Source organism: Lynx canadensis, chromosome D3 (assembly GCF_007474595.2).
Source record: "Lynx canadensis isolate LIC74 chromosome D3, mLynCan4.pri.v2, whole genome shotgun sequence".
NCBI lineage: Eukaryota > Metazoa > Chordata > Mammalia > Carnivora > Felidae > Lynx > Lynx canadensis.
In genome coordinates, this window is record NC_044314.2 from 2,779,595 (window position 1) to 2,800,921 (window position 21,327).

Sequence of the window (21,327 nt, forward strand, 5' to 3'; positions counted from 1 at the left end):
GGGATTTGTATTTTGTGCAGGAAGCATGTCCTCGATCTTTAAGGGCAACTTTAAATATTTGAAGATATCATTAAACACTTGAAATTTTAGCCATGCTAAATACGTTGTAGAAGTAGTATGGGAACTTTTACAAAATATTTTATTTTCATACCCTCCCTCCCCCCGAATAAGGTAATAGCACACCCCCAAACGAACAACGATCAGTGACGTGGTGTACAAATAATGTCAACACGTCTCGCCTGCCACAAACAGCACCCTCACAAGCAGTAAACTCTGCTGGCCCTCAAGCTGCTGTTTTTCCAGAGTGTAACCTTGCCCGTCTCTCGAATTACATTCTCAGATTCTGCATGCATTGTGGAGACACGGAGAAAGGAAATCTTTAAAAGCACAGTATGATTGTAGAACCAGCATAGCCCTGAGTGAAATCACATGTGGGTGACAAGCAGGCTCCAGAAGGGAGGTGAGTCATGGAAATCACAATTTTACGTGGAGGGAGGACTTTGGAAGGTTTGCTCACCGTTCCTTGATCGAACTTGTCAATTTTGAACACATGGAAGTTATTAGTGCAACACTGTAGTCCTAAATAGACCCAAGAATGCAGATGAATGGAGTGGATTTTTACCGTGGTCTCCAATCGATTCCCAGATACGACAAAAACAACTATTAAAATTCCAAGTATGCAAATTTGAATCTCTTTGTGGGTGCACACATATATATGCGGTAATGCATCTGTGTCTATATATGCCATTTATGACCACGTAATTAGTTGAATTGGGAGATACTTTCATTTGTGCATTTTTTACTGGGTATTGTAATGAATTCTGGGCAGTTCAATACTTTTCTGTGAATCAGACTTAAATCTGATTAAGAATACATCCCACTTAAGCATTCATGCCCAAACCTGCAACAATTGTCAACGACATTTACTATGCCTGCTGTCCAAATTAGTGCAGATCGTTAATCACAAAGAGCTTGCCTTTTAGGATTCCAGGATCCTTTTTGGAAAGGTTCTCGCCGCTCTCGCTGCGGCTCCTTTCCTCCCCCCCCCCCCCCCCCCCGACACACACGTGCAGAATGGCCCCTGTGTCTGATACTCCAGCTTGGCAGGCACAAGCTCCCCCCTTTGGAGCTCCTGTGTAGTAGTTTCTGTTGTAAATGCCATAAGTTGGAGAGGCCCCGGGCTGCATCAGCAGTGAGTGTTAGCGAGCGCCTGGCACCAAGAGAAATTGCAAGGGCGGAAGGTAATGCCGGACTGCGGCGCTGACTGCGGTGTCTTGGCCGAAATCCATCCTCACTGCGGAGCTATCACGAGGAGAGCAGGGCAACATGGCCAGGAGCCTGGTGGGAGAAGACAGTGCTCCCCTCCGCAGGCCACCTCCCTCGCTCTGCGTCATCGCGGACTCAGGGGCGCGCCTCTTCTCTTTCTCCTCTCCACGCCCCCCCCATCTGCACCCCCCGCCCCGTGTACCATTATTGCTTCTTGGAGTCACACTGGGACTTCCGTTCCCAGACTTAACTTATTGCCACTAACTACGGGCCGCGGAGAGCAGTTGGGGGGTGAAGAAATGGTTTGAAAACCAGAAAAATTAAAGTTGAACTTTCCAAGGATAGAAATGAAAATAAAAGCCCACAGTCATTTTTAAATTGCCAGATAGCAGAATCCTCGTCTGAAGTCTTTCCAGACTTTGATCTCGATTCAGGACTTAATCTATCGAGTATCCCCAGCACATTTACCAGGAAGTTCAGTGAAACGCACACCCTAAGCCGTTTGGAATGCACACGCATCTGGGACCACCGGAAGGATACCCACAGAGAGATCTGGACTCGAGGCTTAGTGCTCAGGTGCCCAAGTCGGCTGAAAATGCATCCCAACACGTCTGCACGTATGGATGCGTGCGTGTGTGTCCGTGTGCGCGCGTAAACAGCTTCCCGTAACTGGATCTGCGGCGGCGTTAGTCCTTGAGAAGAAGGGGCGACAACTAGCCGCTGGGATCGTGATTCAGGGCTATTAGGGGAAGAATTATCTGGGTCTGAGTCATCGCGAGCCTCCAGACTTTGCCCGCAGTGTGGTAGAACTTTGTGCTGATGAGACAATAGTGGAGCGTGTGCGTTTCCTACAGGGCAGACCATTCCGTGGCTGGGGGAAGCCTCGGGCCTGCGCCCGGCCGCCGGGGCCCGGCCCCCTCCCCCCGCCGCGCAGGCCCCCAAGCCCGGCCGGCGCCGGGGTCCCCGCGGGGCGGGCGCGTCCGGGGCGCGCGAGGGCGGCGCGGGGAGGGGGCAGGGCGCGTGGCGGGCCCCGCGCGCCCTCGCGCGTCCCCCGCGCCCGGGCGCAGCTGGCGCGGTCGGTCTAGTGCAGCGCTCGGCTCCGCGCCTCGGGCGCTCGGCTTCACCTTCAGAGGCGCGGGGCGTGCGCGTCCTCCTCCCCGGGCCCGCCGCCTCCCGCCAAGGTAGGGGCCGGGGTGGGGGTGGGGGTGGGGGCGCCGCGGGGCCCGCGAGGGGCGGGGGCGTGGGGCCCCGGGCCCGGCCGCGCCGGGGACCCCGGTGTGCGCCGCGGGGGTGGGGGGCGGGGAAGGGGCTCCCGGGCGCGGGGAGGGCGGCTCGGCCGCCCTGTGGGTAGTTGCTCCGCTCCGCAATTCCAGGAGTGGGAAGATGCAACTTCGGGCGGCGAGGCGAGCGCTGGGAGGTGGTTTTTACCGCAGTGGAGGGGCGGGGTGGGGGCCGGGTGGGAGCGCGGAAGAGGCTCTGGCTTTGTACACTTCGTCAAAGGCGACGCGGGAGGAGGGGAGCTCGGATGCGCTCTCCATCCATTAGGAGACAAAGAGCAAATTGCCTTACTTTAAAGTAAAACGCTCTGGCTAATGAAGGTGGGTGATGGGGCTGCGGGGCCCGAGGAGCCGCTTCAATTATTAAGGGTTTGGCTGATGGGATCGATGCCTGTAGGCACCGAGGGCTGCTGCCTCGGGTACGTGTTTGCGTGTGTGTGTGTGTGTGTGTGTGTGTGTGTGTGTGTGTGTGTGTGTGTGTTCGGGGGGGGGTTGCCTCCCCCTCCCCTGGCTGCATGCCCATTAGCTGGGAGCGTATAAGTGACCCTAACATTAAAGAAGTAAGGGCGCCTGGAAGGGAAGTTAGGGTGGGGGTGGGGGGCGATGGTTCTCTCAATGACCATGAGGGGTAGGGAGTGGGGTCGGGGTGGCAGGGACTCCTCGGAGTCGCACCCGGCCTGGCGGGGGTCGGAGTGGGGGTGGGGGAACTATTGATCGCGATATATACCCGGGTATATACGAGAAAAGAAGAATGCTGTGGGGCGTGTGTGTTGGGGGGGGGTGCGGTGGTTGGAAAAGCGCCTCGTCTGCCATTTCCAGGGAGAACTAACACAGTGAATAGTTAGGATCAGTATTTAGAATAAACCGCCTCGTCAAGTTTTAAAGAAACTTTGTATGAATAAGTTTGTTAAAAGCCAGCCGAGTTGGGTATTTAAAACAGCGGTTTATGGAGGAGGCTGGTGTGCGGCGACAATCAGCGGTGGTAGGCAGGGAAGCCGGTGGAGCCCTGCAATTAGGGACCGGAGAGACCCAGCCTTTTAGCCGAGAATGTGGGTCTGTAAGTCAGCTCCATTTATTATCCGCGTTAATAAGCTCTCCGCAGCAGACCGGGATCAGACCGGGAGCTTCTGGGGTGTGTGTCTGCATTTTACTCATGCTGCTGGCTTACTGATAAAGAATTACTTGGTCTCCGGGTGTGCAAAGATCAACTTGCTCAGCCCTCTTTTTAAATATATTCATTCTGTGCCTTATTTAATCCAGATGCACAAAAAGCCATTTGCTGCTTCATTGTTGGTTTACATTTTTTGAAAAGGCGACCGGTGTAACCTGTGGAATTTGAAATGCAAATAGAAGCCTGTGGGAGTTGAGGCAGAACAAATCAGCATTTATAAAGTGAAAAAGATTTAATGTCTTTGAAATCATTGCAGAGGAAAAAAACTGGAGGGGGGGTGATTTTTCAGGGAGTGAATTGTGACGTCAGGTCTTTTTGGAAAAGATGTTATTTTTAAGGTCTGAAACCCGGGTATGTAAAGTGCTTACAGGAAAAACAGATTACAAGATTAACATCTGTTAACATGATCGTTTATCTCCAGCCAAAAATAGGTCAGTTCTTTCTTAAGGAAACACGATTGCTGGCGCATGCTTAAATAATAAAATTAAAATAATGAGTGCATCAATGAGGGCCGGCATTTGTTATAATCTGATCTGTGAAAAACATTTTTTAATTTCGAGATCAGTAGAGGTCAAAATCTCTTTTGGGCGTTGAGAACAACTCTTCACTCTGCGTCCACCCCCCGGATGACCCCCTCCTCCTTACTCCTCGCTCCCTCTCCGCCCCCATCCCGGACTGCTAATTTCCCTTTTCATCCATTGTGGAAGTACAAAATATATTTAAATGGATATTGTCTGACGCCCCCGTCGTTAAAGAAAGCAAACTCTCCGCGCAGATGGCTAACTTTCAGGGCTCTGCTGTTGTTTTACCATTAAATGAAACGGTAGGGAGGGAAGGAAAAAAAAAAAAAAAAAAAAAAAGGAAACAGCCTTGCAAAGTCTCCCTGCCCCCTGGGTGTGAGTGACGGCCCTGCCGGCCAATCCGGAGCGGCTTTCTCCATCCCGGAGGTAATTTGGGGTGTGAGTGTGTGTGTGTGCGCGCGCGCGCGCGCGTGCATGCGCCCATGTGTATGCACACTGTTAAGTGCGACCAGCCCCGCGCATCCGCAGGCTCCTGATGTGCACAGCTCTGTGCCGTAGACGTGGACACGCTTGCATCTGAGTCTGGACAGCTAGATGGGCGCGCAGCAGTCCAAAAGGAGACCCTGCCCCCTCTGCCCTCCTGCAAAGAATGGGCGGTAAGAGGCGCTTTCGGATTCAAGTCGAAACCTGCAAATGGGGAAGAAAAGAGGAGTGATATGATTATGCTTCTCAGCAACCGGGGACTCGAAATGTACGGTTCCTTCCGTCTCGTTCCCACGCGACGGGCGCGCCCTCGCGCGCCCGGGGTCCGGAGCCCACTCGCCTGGCGCAGAACGTACAGAAAAGTGGGATTATGGAAATTGGTGTGAATTGCGTAGAAAAGTGAAGGACAGCGTGTACCTTACAACTTCGTATTTTATTGTCTCCCTGGAAGTTCATACTTAGTCCATGGCAAATTCTAGAATGTGACCCACTCACGGTCAGTGAAAAGTTCTGCTGCCCACCCGACTTGTGAGCGCGGAGCGCCTGCCGGGTCTCCACCGCACAATGGGCACATTCACGGGCGCAGTGCGTCACGGGCCGCCCCACGTTTCGAATCAGCTTAATCCGGCACCAACTTCCCCCGGAATACTGGTAGTGATGTGTGGAAGTGTACGGACCAGACCTGGTCCTGTAGCATCTCTCCATCCGTGTCGCAGATGCTGTGCCGCTTCATTCCGTGGTGGATGATGCAGCTGCATCGGACGGGTTAAGGACCCACGTGTGACCCCTCCTTCCCCGGAGACCCCTTCAGGGAGGCCCCTGGGAGGGACTCCGCGCCCCGCCCTCGTCCGAGTACGGGGTGCCCGGCGGCCGGGCCGCACCGAGGTTACTCCAGGGGTCCATGGGCGACCCCAGGCCGCCTTCGTCGTACCCCTGCAAGAACCCAACTCAGTTACAAGGTAGCGCCCGGCCCCGCGCTTCCTGCTCCGGCCATTTTCGGCCCCCAAAACCTGAGTTCGATCCGATTCAGCGCCCCCCCCCCCCACCTCCTCCTCTGAACTCGCGGATTGAGAAATGGGCAGCAGGGGGGACGTGTCTCCGGATTAAACCGTTCCTATTTCTGTATCCTGGCGTGCGGCCTTGGGCCCGGGGCGCCGCTGGGGGAGGCGGGGCGGGGGCGGGGCGGGGGCGGGGGGATTTACCTGCCCGCCCCGGGGGCGGGGGCGGTGGCCGCTTGTTGCTGGGCTGCCAGGGGGCGGGCTGTGGGCGGGGCGGGCAGGGCAGCGAGGTGGGGGAGGGCCCGGCCCGCGCCCCCGCCCCCCGGCGCCCGCCCCCCGCCCCCGTCATGTGGAGCGGACGTCACTCGCCTGCACTGTAACCCAAGAAGTGAAAGAGACGGGGACCCACGGCCCAACTTCGCACCGTAACAAAGGCGGGGGTCCGTGCGGGCCGGAGAGGGACGAGCTGGGGAGGGAGCGGGCTGGGGGTGAGGGGGCCAAGGAGGTGGGGCAGCCGGGCGGGGAGTGGGGGGAACCGGGACTGGGTGGGGGGGGATTCTGCGCAGGGCGGGGGGCGGGGGTCTCTGTTGGGCCAGATGGTCGGGGTCTCCGCGGGTGGGGCGGGTAGTGAGGTCTGGCTGGGGTCGGGGGGGGGGTCTCCGCGGGGCTGGGGTGGGGGGGGGCCTTGCAGGGGCCGAGGTCTGCGTGGGGCCGGAGCCGGGAGTGGGCGGGGGGGGGGTCTGGCCGGGTCCGGGGTGTCTCCGCGCGGGCGGGGGGCGGGGGTCTGCGCGGCGGCGCGGGCCGCGCTCCGGGGGCCGAGGCGAGGCTGAGGCCGAGGCCAGGTAATTGGTTTCTATTTTAAACTTCACTTTGTTCTGGCGGAGGTGGGGCGGTGGGAAAGGCGTGGCCCCCGAGGACGATTACATAAGTATTCACACCTGATTCGGTCCCGGCCGGGGCTCCGCGCGCGGCTGCGGGTGGGCGGCGCGGGGGCACCGGCCGCCGTCCCCGCGAAGGGCTGCCGCGCGTGGGTGTGGCGCCCTGCCTGCGTGGCCTCTTCCCGTCCGGGCGGCGAGCAGCCCGCGTAGACGCGGGGGCCTGTTCCTGGAAGCCCAGATGTGCCCGAGGGCGTGGGGCCGGCCTGCCGGCGGGGTCCTCTGCGTAACAAAGGGCAGGGGCTTCGGGACCCTACTGCAAGTCACAAAAGGAACTTTGGACGGTGGTCTTAATTAAACATGCGGGGGGGGGGGGGGGAAGGCATTTCCCTCGTGAACCTGCCATTAAGTCTGCAATCCTGGTTAAAGAGGACTTAAAAACTGGTGGCCCTCCATCCTGTGGCTGTGTAATAAAATGCCGTTAAAGTACTGACCCCAGTGGAAGCGAGGCTGGATCTTCCCCCAGCAGGATCCTCTCCAGATTATTTTTTAAGCCGCCCTATTAATATGATTGGAGTATTTTGGTTTAGGAATGTAAGAGCTACTTTAAGGAACCAGGCATGCATGCTATTTGATAGGAAACTTTCTGCTGCCGCGTAAAAAAGCTCACTTTATCATTTGTTTGTGCCTCCTTCATTTTCTCTTACATTCTTTGATTGTGGCGTCAAAATAGCTGTGCTATTTATGTTTACACAGACCCGCTAGAATTAAATATACCACATGCCTCTGCTCTGCATGATTCCGAGCTTCCTTCTCCTGGTAAAATTGGGGAGCGAGTTTGAGCGAGCTGGCCTGGAGCCTGGGGCTGGCAGCGGGTTACCGGAGGAGGACATCTTTAGTTTCACTAGGCCTTGCAAGAAGGGGCCCTGAGCAAGCCTGGAGGAGTTAGGATTAATTCTGATGGCATTAGAATTTTCATGTGCCGAGATACAAGCATTATCAGTCTAGTATTTTTCTTAGTTCTTTAGTAGGACTTTGTTTTCTTAAATTAGCTAATTTGAATATGCTGAAACAGAGCGCATTAACATTCTTAAAAAAAAAAAACAAAATCCCAAGGGATGTGTAATAAAACTAACCCAGAGCAGTGGCACTGCCCCTCTCGAAACAAAGCAGCCGGTTGGTAGGTACAGGGTTCAGCAGTGGAGAGAGAGAGGGGTGTTGCTTATTTTTATTTCTGAAAGCTTTTGTTAAGAATCATCTTCCGAACTGGCTTGGTGTGCTGCAAAACGCACCAGATCAAGAACGTGTAACTATGGGTTGTGTAACTGATATTAGTCGCTGAGGAGTATACTTTACATCATTGGTGTTAATCCCACCGTTATTTGTAAACAACCTTTAAAGTTGACTGGCTAATGTAGAGATTGAAGTTTTCCTGGGACTTTGACGTCCTGCGTGTCTAACTCTGTAAGATGATGTCTGTCCCAGAGGCCATCGTGGAGGGAAGAGAATGAGAGAGGTTTTTGAAAGCTGGTCCATGCTAAACAGCGTGTTGTTTCCATTACCATAAATTGAACTTTACCTTCCTTTACCTTCCTTGCTCCTGTGTGGGTAATGTCTGAGTGTTCATAGGTGGAGCGTTTGATGTGAAAGTTGTTGAGCCACAGTTACGTGAGAAAGCAGAGACTTGGTTAGAGACTGCTTCAGAACGCGGTATACTGTAACAGATGGTTTTCAGTCTTACCAAATAGGGAAAAGGGCTAATGTGACCTAGGAAGTTAAGTAGAATTTAGTCCTGGGTTGTTCTTGAAACAGCAGCGCTCCGTTTAATGGGTTGTTGTGGATTTTTATGCATTCATTTTCCAGGATACGTATGGGTCTTACTTGTAATCTGCCAGAAGGAATCTTTTAAACAGGCTCTTTGTGGGAGTGGCTGTAAGTCTGACTGAAGGTTGTGTGTAGAGTTTCAAGTGCATTATACCTTAATGTGGTAGGGATAGGAAACTAGAGTACGAGCTGGTTACTTTCACCGGGAAGGAGCTTGTCCAAAGGCGTGCACTTTCCTCTGACACCGTGCTTGTTTTAAATGCTTGAGACGTTACACTATTTTGGGTTTTGTTCCATTTTCAACCTTGGAGAACAGGGCAAGTGTTAACTATATAATTAAAAGTGGTATTTTGTCTGTAACTAGATCGCTACCTGAATAAAGCATCAGGATTAAAGGTATAGGAAACAAGACTTTTTCGTCGGTGTCTGAAGACCATATTTAGTTGGAGACATCCGAACTTTCTCAAGGGCACAGATTAAAGCAGAAGTAAGAAAAATAATGGAGGGAAGCAAAAGAAAGTTACATTTATTTGATTACATATCTGCATTATAAATATTTGAACATAGAAGTAACATTCCTTCTTCAAAAGCAGACATCTTACTTGCTGTAAATGTTTATACGTTTTAGTGCTTGGATAGAGCCGTTCTGTTCTGTCATAATCAAGCAGTTTTTTCAGAAATGCATCTCTCGGCTGCCCTTCCCCCTCCCCCTCAAAAGTTCCAGGGGCTGTGGGAAAAGTTGAATTAGCTCGCACCTTACCGACTGTAGCCCAGAGAAAGCTGGGGACCTGGCGCCACACGTGCAGAGCTGAGGGTGTGCTGTCCGACACTCACACTCCTGCCTTGTACTTGAACCCACTGCTGAACTAGCACCCAGCACTTAGACCTTCTGTGGATTGCTTACCACTTGGCACCTTTGACCCTTGTTTCCGGAATTAGTAATGTCTACACGTGACGAGTAACTGGGTTACTGTCTTGGGCTCCCAGACTGTTACTCTGTTGATAGGAAACTACATGTCTTTGGGTTTGCATTTTTCAGGTGACTTGGAGAGTCAGGAGGTGGGCGGCTCTGAGGTCTGATGAGGTGCTGGTTGGACTACGTCTCCAAGTATGTTATGGAGATGGGTAGCAGGATGGAGCTTCTGGAAGGCAGGTGTAAATGTAGACTGCAGATAGGTATCCATGGGCTGCCACTCAGTTTGCCCAGGAATTAGGGTAGCCGCAATTATCCGACTCGTGATGTGTGTTTGGCTTGGTGCTAACTGGAGGCATGAGCTAACTAACTGGTGTGACCGTGACCCTCTTCTCCCTCCTGTCCTGTCCTCCCTCCGGGGCTGTCCGGCCGTTGGCCAACGGCCAACAGTGTGTTGGCAGCAGCCTGTTAAGGGTCTGAATGTGTCTCCGGGAGAGTGACAGCGGTTTTCAGATTCAAGCCTTCTCCTTGGTTCTCACCAGTACCAGAAACACGTGAGTTTGGGGTGGGAGAGGTAGGACATTTCTCGTTGATGGAGGGGCGACCTCTGCCCCCGAGTGGGTTGAGAACTCCCCAACCTTTCTTACCAGAGTAGAGAGCCTGAGTCATGGGGGGAGGGGCATCCTCTCTATCCTTGGACTCTGGCCGTGACTGTCTTACAGTTTTCAGGAATATTGGTGAATTTCAGGAAATTGGTGAAACCCATTTTAAGGAAGGAAGCACATCAAATGTTTATTTGTGAAGAATTTATTAATAAAATTAACCTTACGGGAAGAATAAAGAAAAACTTCCACTATGAATTTAAAATGTCTCCTCCAGGTCTTTAAAATGCATGTTTATTTTAAAATTAATTTTCTTCGAAAGAGGACTGTTTTAGGGGTTATGACTTTAATAGCCATGGGCGTTGCTTGTGTTTGAAATTTATACTGCCCACTAAGGTATATTAAGGATATCTTAGATGGACTGGTAAAAATTAGCAGTTGCAACTAATGCCCTTGCATCTTGCTACACGGGATTGGAACAGCTGAAGCTTTTCTTTCCAAAGCTAGAGCTGGCTGTCATATTTATGTCCAGAATGAGATGTTTTCCAGCAGCGTCCATTCGAATTGTAAAGAAGTGTAATTTTGTGGCTCTCAGCCCTCCTTAAAAGTAGTTCTCCAAAAAGATCTGGCATTTATTCTTCATTTCCAGCGGTAGTGAAAATTACAAAGCAGGAGTAATTAGAAATGCGACTATTTTGAGAATGTCACCATGTAAATATATGTAAAGTAATGAACAAACCACCCCACAGGAGACTAGAAAAAAATAAATCGTTTAGAAACGACATTGGGTTTAGATACATGTTACTGTTTATTTCAAATAGGAGTTCATTCTGGTAGATTTTCTTTCTGTGTGTGTGTGTGTGTGTGTGTGTGTGTGTGTGTGTGTGTGTGTATTTGGTCAGGAATTTAATCAAGTTGTTTTGTTCTTGAAATTTCAGGGATAGGGATTCTGTGTGGTTGTGAAGTTCGGACAGTTTCTGAGTGGAGTGCTGAACGCAGGTTGAGGTATTAATGTATTTTGTTTTCAAGACAAAATTCATCTGGTGTGTTATTCCTTGAAAAGCAGGTAGTCTGGTCTCTTGCAGATCTGGCGCCCCGGGGAATTGCTGATGTCAGCTCGGCCTTTGGATACAGCTGTCCTGTTATTTTCTTGCTCATTTAAGGGATGGTGAGTGGAGGCTAACATGTGGTGTTAGCTTTCAGGACATAGTTAAAGAGAGACTCTTAAAAATTGGGGTTCTGTGTTAAAACTCTGTAGTTTTTTTTTTCCCCCAAATGGCTAAGAATTAAAATAGAATTTTCAACATTATTTAGTAACACTTGGAAAACCCTGTCTTCAGCTCTCCCCGTGGTAAAGTAAAGGATATTTGTTTAGGAATTTTTCCCTTTGTTTTCCAGAAAAGGGCAACATGTGTCGGTCTTTGCCATATGGCACTATTTAACCTGTATTGCCTGAGCTGACTTGGCACTGTGTTAGGCATTGATTTATTTCGGCATTCGAGAATGTTCTTTGAAATTTAGTACAGGGAAGGATGCATCGAAAACGGTGTGGACCGGCAGCTCGTGGCTTTATTAGCTTCTTGTTCGACTGATGTTTAAGGGGAGGAAAGCAAGTGTCACTTGTTTCTTTCCTGCAATAATTTTTGTAGGAAATAGTTTGATATTAAATGTTGGCTGTGTTAATTCAGGGAAATACAGAGCCCCTTGGGAGTAGTTAAAACTTGTATCGGTTGCAGATAGGCTGAGGGTTGATGTAGGGAGAGGGACACTCACTCTTTCGTTCCTGATTATTCCAGTGATTTAAGCGAGACCTAAAGAAATATGTGTTTCTTTTTTTCCCCTTAGAGACTTGGTTATTTTTTTTTTTCCTAAGGGATGGTGGCATCAGTGAACAGATGGACGATCCTGTTTTCATAGTTTAAACTTTTGTGGCGCTGCTCTGGAATTTTCTGGAGGCAGCCTGGTGATGCTTTCACTTCGTGATTTGTTTTGTTTACACACACTGCTCTTGGCTTTTTGGGTAGTCTTAGGTTTTTCATGCACCAGAGCGGGTTGTGATGCGACATCTCCGGAGTCGGGCGCGCCCCCGAAGATCGTGCCTCCGTGTTGAACATCTTGCACGGTTCTGGTGTGGCCATCAGACCTACTGTGTCTCCAGGTGCCTCTCTCGTTGAATCTGTCTCATTAGCCTTAATCATACCGTTCTTCCTGTTTTCAGGGAAGAAGTAAACACATTTACCCTCCTTCATGTGTGTGCCATCAGAGCAGGGCGTTTGCGGACAGAAAGGTGGGCCTGGGTGTCGCCTCCTGGCGTTTCCACGACGTGAACCAGCGCCACAGTCAGTGCTGCATAATTTATATTGACGTTATCAGTGACATGGAGAGAACATTTTTATGCAAGTTTGAGAAAATATCATCATTCACACTGATAATCATGTTCCCACCAGATTTAGATTCATCACGCCAGAGCTTTTCATGTCTTTAGCGTGACCATTAGCATAATGACGATAATTTGTCCCTTTGAGTAACGCCGGGCGTAATTTACATTAGCGTTACTGTGACGAGTGCAGCACGGCCCAGGTGTTCAAGTGGCCTCCCGATTTCAAAAATGGCTTTTTACTTTTTAAAAGTGAGAGGCGGGGGGTGGGGGGGCGGGGGGGATGGTCTTGTTCCTAAAGCCAACTTAAAAAACATGACCGGTACTAAATAAGTGAATTCCTGGCGTAAAAGTACTTGCCATAGCAACGTAAACTTGGGGACAATTCTGTAGAGTCATGGGATTAGTGGTTTAGTGGTAGGATTAAAATTGGCCTCAGTAAATTACCCTGGTGACAGAAAAGCAGAATCTGTTAATGGTTTTACAGGAAGATTGGCCCCTCAGTTGTGCTGCAGATTGATGAGAGATTATGGGCTGCTTAGATTCTGAACTTTCGAAAGGAAGGTTAATTTTTCTAATAGCTATGCATTTGTAAGCATCGGCAGGAATCGGTTAAAGAAGGGAGTTGGTGCCGTTAGAATCTGGGATTTTACGTGCCCGTGGGAGCGGATTTACAGGCCGCGTTTGTTGTTTGGCTACAAACCGGCGGCCGTTGACGTAGGTTTTCCAACCGTCCGTGGAGATGCTAGACCAGACTGGAGAGTGCGTTAGGTCTGCTGGGCCCCAGAGGCACCTTTTAGTCGCTCTCAAGATGGCAGTTTACTAACCTGCCCCTTCGTGGCTGGGGCACAGCGAAATGTGGCTCCTTACTTCAGAGTGTGGTTCTCCTGTCGGTTCGGAGTGGGCCATCGATTCTGTAGAATGACCATGCAGGAAAACGGGCACTTTCCTAACTCTTTACCTTTCCTCGTAAGTTCACGTTATTTCTGTGTGCACTTGTTGTAGAAGGCTCGTAGCGAGAGTTGCAGACGTGTTAACAGCCCCCGAGAAACCTAGACGTGGCTTTGGGTGAACCTCGACATTTTCCAGGAACTGAAAGGCAGAAGGACTTAGTGATGCGGCCAAGGCCACAGCGATAGAGCAGAGCTCCAGGGGGTTCCTGGGTTCCCGGTTCCCAATACCTGCTAGATGCACACGGCAAGGGGAGGCGAGAGTCCCCTTCCCAGATGAGCTTGGCGAGAGCCCATCTGGCAGTGCTGCGTGTTGAGGACTGCACTTGCTGTGGTATGCTGCCCCGTTTCCCTGTCACCTTCTGATGCCCAGCTCTAGCTCCAGAGAGAAGAAAAAACCGCTGACCCCATGTTTGCATCTCTCCATGGGAATATCGTGTTCGTGTGGGAACCGGACGGGTCGTCCCATGCCAAGGTCCCTGTAGCATCGCAGGGCTCAGGCAAGGAGGGAAGCCCAGATCGCCAAAGACCCAGCAGCTGTTTGCACAGATTTCCAGCTCAGCACGGCGCTGGGATGTCGATTTTCTTGGGAAACCCGACGATGGCACCAATACTAACATCCCTTTTTACAAGACAGTAACCACAGAGAGCAAACGACCAGCATGGGTAGAAAGACCTGGAAGAAAAAGAAAAAAAAAAAAAGCCACCAAACTGTCAGGGGAAGGGATCAGAGAAGACAGGTGATGGTTGTGATAGACCGCCAGGTTCTCGTGGGCTGTCCTGTCCTAATCTGCCGCAGACGGTGGGGTGCAAGAGTGTCGGCGGCCAGTGGGCATCTGCGTGGTGGGTGCTCTGAGGGATGGCGCAGAGGACCGCAGATGTCCAGAAGGGGAGCCGTTAGCTGGAACGGGGTAGGGAGCCGTGGGCACCTTTCTTTCAGCGTATCCTCGCTGCGTGTGGACAACACGGTGACCGCGGGCGAGGAAGTTGGGCGCAGGGGCAGGCCCAATCCAGCGAGTCTCCGACGGCAGCTCAGACGTGAGGCCACATGCAGCAGCCCACTGCGCTGGCTGGTTGGTGGCTGGCCCGCTCCCGGTGCGTGCATGGACTCTGGCAGACCTCCACCCTCTCCGCCTGCCTTGGTAAAATTGGGAGCTGGGCCGGGACCCAGGGAATTTTGCTTCTCGGTGCACGAGCTGTGTAGAAAGCCTGCCTACCTCCTTTGCGTGCTCCAGGTGAGCAAACAGGGCTGACCTTGTTTTTGTTAAGAATCGGCAAGTTAAGACCCAAATTTAGAATTGGTTTTCCTTTTCTGAAGAAGAGAGGACTGAATACTTGTTCGTTATTTACCAAAAAGTATATCCTAGGTAGTTTTCTGCTTTTCTAGAAATTAAAAAAAAATTTTTTTTTGTATTACCACCAGCGTAAACTTAGAATTGCAGAGATTTTTTTCATCGGTGTTACAGTTTATGGACATGATCCTGTACGCCCTTGGGTGAGAATTTTTGCAGGCTTCTTTGTGTATCTGGTAATTGAAATCTTGTTATTTGTATGTGGGTAGTGAGAGTTTCCTGGTTGATACCCATCGCTTTCCATAACAAGATGAGACGCACCTGACATCACACGTTAACTATATAGTGACACACTGGGGCGCCTGGGTGGCTCAGTTGATTGAGCGTCTGACTCTTGATTTCAGCTCAAATCACTGTCCTGAGATCGAGCCCTGCATCGGGCTCTACGCCCAGTGTGGAGCCTGCTTGAGATTCTCTCTGTCTCTGCCCCTCTCCCCTTCTTTCTCTCTCAAGAACAAAACGAATATATATATATATACACACACACACACACACACACACACACACACACATATACGTATACACACATATGTATATACACATATACATACACACACGTATATATACACACACATATATGTATATATACACAACACGTATATATACGTACACACACATATATATATACATGTGTGTATATATATATATATACACATACACACACACACACACACACATATAGGGAAACATTAATAAAAATCAAGAACAAGGAAATGATAGACCTCTACGAGGAGAAAATAAGATTACATATCCAGATCACAATGGTCCTTCTTCCAGTGGGTATACTTGAACCAAAATATGGAATCGGAGCTTTCTGGTGACTCAAACGAGGAGTGAAGCCTGCCGCTTCTATGTTGAATTGAAGGCCAGGACAAGACTCACCAGTTCTTGGGTGAAAGGAAAGCCTTTTTTAGTGCTAACACTAGAGGAAACTTTTTTTAAAAAATTTTTTCAATATATGAAATGTATTGTCAAATTGGTTTCCGTACAACACCCAGTGCTCATCCCGACAGGTGCCCTCCTCAATACCCATCACCCACCCTCCCCTCCCTCCCACCCCCCATCAACCCTCAGTTTGTTCTCAGTTTTTAAGAGTCTCTTATGCTTTGGCTCTCTCCCCCTCTAACCTCTTTTTTTTTTTTTTTTTCCTTCCCCTCCCCCATGGGTTTCTGTTAAGTTTCTCAGGATCTACATAAGAGTGAAAACATATGCTATCTGTCTTTCTCTGTATGGCTTGTTTCACTTAGCATCACACTCTCCAGTTCCATCCACATTGCTACAAAGGGCCATATTTCGTTCTTTCTAGCCATGTAGTACTCCATTGTGTATATAAACCACAATTTCTTTATCCATTCATCAGTTGATGGACATTTAGGCTCTTTCCATAATTTGGCTATTGTTGAGAGTGCTGCTATAAACATTGGGGTACAAGTGCCCCTATGCATCAGTACTCTTGTATCCCTTGGGTAAATTCCTAGCAGTGCTATTGCTGGGTCATAGGGTAGGTCTATTTTTAATTTTCTGAGGAACCTCCACACTGTTTTCCAGAGTGGCTGCATCACTAGAGGAAACTTTTGACGTCGAGTCTGCTGTCTGCGTTTTTTTCATATAGAGCATGTGTTCAGTGACACTCTTATGGCCAATGCGTAGTGACCTTGGAAAGGTTGTTGTTGAAGCGACTGTGGTACGGAGGACCAGCCGCGTAGTAACAAAGTGTGAAACACCGAGAACGCGTTTTTGGATCATCGTGAAAATAGGACCCAAGTTCCTGAGCGTTACGGTTTCCCATTACATTAGAAGTTTAATTTTTATTACTGATGTTTTATTATAGACTTGAATCAAATTTGGTGAATGCCTGACTAAGCAGCCCCCCAAATAAATAGCTCCTAGGTGCTCTGTGAAGGCTCATTCGATCATACACCCACGGGGAGCAAGGCACTGACCCACATTCTTTATGGGTACTGTATTCATAACACTTAGGAGCTAGGGGGTCCCTTTAGCCCCCCGTTCTCCCAGGAGCGTGTTGAGACCCACACGGTTAGGTAACTTTGTCAAAGCCCTGTGGCTGGACTGTCTCAGGAGACCATGTTTTGGGCAGTCACCTTGAATATGACCTTCCTCATGCTTGTGAAGCTTGTGGAATTTATCTGAATCTTGGTCTGAGCCTTCTGGAATTGTATCACTTTAGAGATCGCATCATGGGGGCCAGTCCCCCCGCCTTTGGTTCCCTCACCTCCTAGACGGCTGGGTTACCCGAAGACCACCGCAGAGGAGCTGGGAGCCAATGCCTAGGGTGCCATGAATGGGGACCAGCTGCCCGAACCTTTGGGGGCTCAGAACAGGGCAGAATCAGTACGTGGTCGTGTCTGCTCTGCTTTGAGTAATCCGTCAAGGAGAAATTTGGAGGGTGGTCTGAGGGTTTGGGGCAGGGAAGCTCCTGCTCCTGCATCGGGTGGTTCCAGCCCCGCCCTTCCGAGCCTCAGAGGCTGGGGGGTCTGTGCTCACAAGAGTCCCGGGGCGGGGGCCGGCAGACTTTTTCTGTAAAGGGCCAGATATTAAATATTTTGGGCTTTGTGGGCCAGCCCTCCTCTGTCACAGCTGCTGTGCCTTGTAGAGCAGAAACAGCCGTAGACAGTAAGTCAGCAAATACAGAAGCTTTATTTATGGACACTGAAACTTGAAATTCATATGATTTTATGTGTCACAAAATGTTCTTCTGTTTTTTTCCCCCAACCACTGAAGAGAGTAAAACACATGCTAAGCTCAGAAGCCATACAAAACCAGGTGGGGGGGCCCCGGACTTGGCCCACGGGCTGCGGTTTTGGCTGACCCGGCTAGGGTAGTGCTGCCTGATAGATATAATGCCTCTGTGATTTTAGGTTTGCTAGTAACCCCACGAAAAGGGTTGAAGAAATGGTTAAAATAATGCTCATTATGTCTTATTTAACCCAGTCTGTACGAAGTGTTACTTGAATGTGTAAACGACACACAAATTACTACTGAGATATCTTTTGTTCTTTGTTTTTACACTAAGTCTTTGAAACCTGGCATGTATTGACCACTCCCAGCTCCCCCCCGTCTGGCTACCATACAGGATGGTGTAGCGGTCGGGGGTTGAGATGAAACGCCCCACCCTAAACCAAGGCTGGCCTCGGAGGTGAGTCAGAAATCTTCACTCCGAAAGTCCAGCTGGTTTTCGACAAGGACACGAAGGGAGGACGCTTTGGAAATCTCTCGCTTGAACCCTAGCAGTTTAATTAAAGGCAGAAAGGTTCTTTGTCTGGGGGGGGGCAGGGGGGGCAGGGGGGGGCGCTGGGTGCTGAGGGGTTCGTCCCTGGGGAGGCAGCACGGTTGGCCAGGAGGCTGGGACCTGACCCCGCAGAGGGTCCCTCTGTCAGTCCCTGGTACTTGACCACGCACGCTCTTGGAACAGAGGCCTCCTGGGGGTGTTCCCTGCCTCAGACCCCCACTCGGATCTGTTAGTTCTGGCGTCACAGTGGCCTAGAAAGGAGCTTCGGTGTGGTGCGACGTAGCTGTGAGTCCAGCATCCAGGACGTGTGGCCGGTTTCGGAGCCTGTGTATGCCTTTACTCCTTCATCTGTGTAATGGGATGAGGGCCAGCTCAGGGGGCTGCGCAGCGCACGGCAGCTTTGACACAAAGGGAGCTGGAACCCTTTGCAACTAAGCAGCCGCAAAGCAGACCAGCAGCTAAAGAGGCTACTCACCCTGAGACTTCCAGAAGACACGGAACATCGTGATGGTTTGAGTTCATTTTCTGTCTCGTCTCGTGGTGGTTTTACATCCGGCCTATAAGCTGTACGAACTATTTGGTTATTCCTACTTTTTGTATGTTAAAAAAAAAAAATCATCTTTTTTTTAATTTTAGAGAAGAGATGAGAATTGTCTTAATTAAGTAGATGTTATTCGTAGCGCGCAGTAAGATTTAAACCCGTTTTATCACAGTTTGCCACGTTTTACTTCTGTTAACCTCACAATCTAAAAATCGAATTTACAAAATGTGGAACCTGTTCACGGCTTGGGCTGAAGATGTGTCTGGCGTGAAAACCCCAGGCGGGCCTAATTCATTATTTTGTAACTCATTGCTTGTGAGGGTAGAACATCACCAAAATGTGGTTTCTGTGGAGGGACAGAATATTTTACTCACGTGATGGTTCTGCAGACCCTCCTAAGCGTCGTTCCGGGAGGAGCCCGGGCCGGCCTCCCTTGTCCCAGGGCCTCGACCCAGTCGGAGCCGAGCGCCGTCGGCTTGCGAAACTGCTTACGTCGTGGTTTTCACCTTGGAGAGCCTCGCGGAAAGGCAACTCTCTTTTTCTTTGGAATGGATCTGGAACAAATGTATTTGATTTAAGTGAATAGGTCATTTAAATATACTAATATTAAGAAAAAAAATTTTTTTTTTTTTTAATTTTTTTTTTTTTTCAACGTTTATTTATTTTTGGGACAGAGAGAGACAGAGCATGAACGGGGGAGGGGCAGAGAGAGAGGGAGACACAGAATCGGAAACAGGCTCCAGGCTCTGAGCCGTCAGCCCAGAGCCTGACGCGGGGCTCGAACTCACGGACCGCGAGATCGTGACCTGGCTGAAGTCGGACGCTTAACCGACTGCGCCACCCAGGCGCCCCAAGAAAAAAAATTTTTTTAACGTTTATTCATTTTTGAGACAGAGCGCAGGGGAGGGGCAGAGAGAGAGGGAGACACAGGACCTGAGGCAGGCTCCTTGGACGCGGGGCCCGAACCCACGAACCGTGAGATCATGACCGGAGCCGTAGTCGGCCGGTGAACCAGCTGAACCACCCAGGTGCCCCAATATGCTAACATTAATAATAAAAATGAGTATTTTCCCGTAAAAGGGTAACAAGAATGGTTCAGAAAAGCTGTTTCTCGGATGGAGGAACAGAGTCCTTGACTCAGAGCAAACCAGTCTCCTTTAAGAGGATGCTTCTGTTTAAGGAGATGCGGGCAAGAAGCTATATGATGGGTTTTCGGTCCATCATTCCAACAGAATTTTTTACGATTTGTATATCATTCCCGCGCTGGTAGGAACTCTGGTGAGTGCACGGAGGAATATAAAAGGGTCCAGCCCTCAGGGACTTTACAACAGGCCATTCCGTGAGGGTTTGCCGAGTGTTCCTGGGGGTGGCGGGGTGGGGGGGGGAGGCAGGGGGCTTGCAAGTAGGAAGCCACAGGAGGATCGCGTTGTGTTGGGATATTTATTATGTGTCGCATGTCGGCACACAATCGTGCCTTGTTTGGAGGAGACCGAGCTGAGCTGGCGTTTATCCCCAGGTGTCCTAACATGGCTGTGCGGTCTGCTTATTCAGTTTCGTCACATTGTCAAGGTGAGGCCTGGTGGAATTGCTCCGTCATCCTGGGGCTGGTCCTGCTCTTTGTGGCTTACCTCTTATTCCCGCCTGTAAATCCAGACCCCCGGGACAGCACGTTTATTATTTTGACTGAGGGTCAAGTTCCATTTCTCGTTCCATCCATTACAGCGATGCTTTTGCGAGTTCAGCGTTGTGGAAACACACCCGGATTTCGTTTACTGCCTTGTGTGTGCATAGCGGTATCAGTGTTAAGAAAACTTAATACTTAAAAAAAAAAAATAAGATTGACTCAGCATTCAGGTGGGAATAGCCAAGTCCCAAGTCTGCGTTGTTCAGCTGGGATAACAAGTGCCATTTGTCTTTTTCTCTGTTGCAGTGGCTCAGCAGAAGAGGGCCTTGGGCGTGTGCAAATTTAGGCAAAGGGTATGTCTGCCTAAAGGAGCGATGTGAGCCTTCGTTGTTAGGATCGCCATTTGCTGGTGTGCGGACCTAAAATTTTTTTAAAAGGTTTTCAGATCCGCCTGCGACTCAGTCAGTTGGGTTTTATAAGCGGGGCCTTATCTTAAAAACGATTAAAGCCTCCATAGCTGGTCAACCCCTCTTGGTCATGCGTCTGGGGGGCTCAAGGGCCTGGGCAGTTTCTACCCAGACATGTGAAATTTCTGGGTGTTCACTTGCCTTAGGATCGGCTGGTCAGATGGGACTTGAGTCTCGCAGTAGTGTTCTGATTAAAACACCCCTTTCTCAGATGAACCGTGACTGGTTTGGTGGGGGGGGGGGGTTAGTGGACATGAGGCAGAGAACTGTAGACTTCCATGGGATCACTGAGGGCACGGCTTCTTTTCTATTCATTTGGAAGTGGCTTTGTTTAATTGAGTTGAAGAAGCCTGAGATTGGAGCTAAGGATACGGGGTCCATCCGAGCAGTGGTCGGGAGCTGTAGGGGCTGAGAGCAGGCGCGGTGCCTTTCCAGTAACCCTGCGGTGTCGATTCTGGTTCTGTTGGAGAAATCCCTTTGCTGGCGGTTCCCTGATCTAAATGTCATTATTCCATGGAATTAATATGAAGCTACACATTTTAATTATTGAACCAGAATTCCATAGTGGTGACTGGAACCCCATGTCTTACGCTATTTCTCTTGCCTTAGGGGATAAAGAGAAGCGCTTTGTTTTTTAAGATACATACAGACACTTTCAAAAATAAGTTACATGGAAGTCCACCAAGAGGGGGGTGGGGGTGGGCGGTGTAGAACTCCCAGTGGCTTCTCAAGAACGTAGTTGAGCAGTTTAGTTGGAGCCAAACGCTGGGGGTAGTTTTCTCCTTGCCCAAATTAAACGATTTCTTTGAAGATAATTACACAAAATGCAGAGTTTG

The 21,327-nt window shown here is 50.1% G+C and overlaps 1 protein-coding gene across 5 annotated transcripts in view; it reads left to right on the top strand.

Moving 5' to 3' along the window:
* The first annotated feature begins 2,344 nt into the window (after positions 1-2,344).
* ZNF516 (zinc finger protein 516) overlaps positions 2,345-21,327 on the top strand; it is a 126,936-nt gene continuing 107,953 nt past the window's right edge. For 3 of the 5 annotated variants that reach the window (XM_030336664.1, XM_030336660.1, XM_030336663.1), the window contains exon 1: positions 6,001-6,156. The gene's annotated coding sequence lies outside the window, so the exon portion shown is untranslated. Of the gene's footprint in view, positions 2,448-2,576; positions 2,865-6,000; positions 6,157-21,327 lie in introns of those variants that run through there. The other 2 variants (XM_030336661.1, XM_030336662.1) reach the window with 2 other exon arrangements.